A 1,979-nucleotide genomic window follows, 5' to 3' on the forward strand; every position below is an offset into this window, starting at 1 on the left:
CCATGCTGATTTTATCACAGTAGCCTTGTAGTATAATTTCAAGTCAGGAATTGTAATGCCTCCTGCCTTGTCTTTATTGCCCTGGATTGCCTTTCCTATTGTAGGTCTTTTCCGGTTCCAGATAAATTTTAGAAATGATTTCTCTATGTCTGTGAGATATGTCGGTGGTAGTCTGATAGGGATTGCATTAAATCTGTTCAGCAGTTTTGTGAGTATGGCCATGTTCACGATGTTGGTTCTTCCTATCCAGGAGAATGGAATATCTTCCATTTTCTGAAATCCTCTACAATCTCTTTTTTCAGAGTACTGTAATTTTCCTTGAAAAGATCTTTGACTGCTTTAGTTAGATTAATTCCAAGGTATTTGAGTTTCCTTGGTGCTATTGTAAAAGGTATTGTTTCTATAATTTCTCTCTCACTGTGTTTGTTATCTTTGTGGGGAGGAATGCTATTGACTTTTTGTTGTTGACTTTGTATCCTGCAATGCTACTGAATTTCTGTATTAATTCTAGTAGCCTCTTTGTGGAGTTTTTTTGGTCTGCCAAGTAAAGTATCATGTCTTCTGCAAATGATGATAATTTAACTTCTTCTTTACCTATTCTTATTCCTTTCATTTCTTTCTCTTGCAATGTCTTTAGCTAATAATTCTAGAACCGCATTGAATAGGAGTGGCGATAGAGGACATCCTTGTCTTGTACGAGATCTATGAGGAAAAGATACCAGTTTTTCCCCCATTTAGGATTATGTTAGCTGTTGGGTTTTCATAAATGACTTTTACCAGATTGAAGTAGAGGCCATCTACTCCAATTTTCTACAGGATTTTGAACGTGAATGAGTGTTAGACTTTGTCAAAAGCCTTTTCTGCATCAATTGAGATGATCATGTGGTTTTTAGGTTTTGCACTATTGATATAATGTATTACATTTGTAGATTTTCGAATATTGAACCATCTTTGCACCCCTGGGACGAATCCTACCTGGTCATGGTGTATGATCTTCTTGATGATTTCCTGTACTCTTATTTACTAGGATTTTATTGAGAATTTTTGCTTCTATGTTCATGAGGGAGATTGGATTATAGTTCTCTTTCTTAGTTGCATCTTTCCCTGGTTTTGGTATCAGTGTAATGCTTGCTTCCAGGAATGATTTTGGGAGGATTGCTTCCTTTTCAATTTCATGGAAGAGTTTGAGGAATATAGGGAGTACATCTTCTGTAAGTGTCTTGTAGAATTCAGCTGTGAATCCATCCGGACCTGGACTTTTGTTTGTTGGTAGGTTTTTAATTACATGTCGTATTTCATTGGCTGTTATTGGGCTATTGAGAGTGGTTATATCTTTTTGATTCAGTTTTGGTAATTTGTTCCTTTCTAGGAATCTATCCATTTCTTCTGTGTCTTCTGTTCTGTGAGAGTAAAGATTCTCAAAGTAGTTATTGATAATCTTCTGTATTTCCCCTGGCACTGTGGTAATTACACCCTTTTCATTCCTTATTGCTTGTATTTGAATTTTTTCTTTCCTCTTTTTGATGAGGTTAGCTATGGGCTTATCGATTTTAGTTAATCTTTCAAAGAACCAGCTGTTTGTTTCTTTAATTCTTAGAACTGTTTTCTTCATCTCAATTGAATTAATTTCTTCTCTAATCTTTATGATTTCTTCCTGTCTTTGGACTCTGGGTTTGGTTTGCTTTTCCTTTTCTAGTTGTTGGAGGTGGAGCTTTATGATGTTTATTTGTTCCCGTTCTGTTTTCCTAATGTGTGAGTTCACAGTTATGAATTTCCCTCTGAAAGGTCCTTTCATCATATCCCATAAATTCCACTAAGTAGTGCTTGAATTTTCTTTGAATTGTAGATATTGTTGAATTTCTTGTTTAATTTCATCTGTGACCCATTGGTTGCTGAGTAGGGTGTTGTTTAATTTCCATGTATTTAGGGGTTTTTCTGGTTTCTTTTGTTATTTCCAGTTTCATTGCACTGTGGTCAGA

Source organism: Octodon degus, unplaced genomic scaffold (assembly GCF_000260255.1).
Source record: "Octodon degus isolate 3935 unplaced genomic scaffold, OctDeg1.0 scaffold00218, whole genome shotgun sequence".
NCBI lineage: Eukaryota > Metazoa > Chordata > Mammalia > Rodentia > Octodontidae > Octodon > Octodon degus.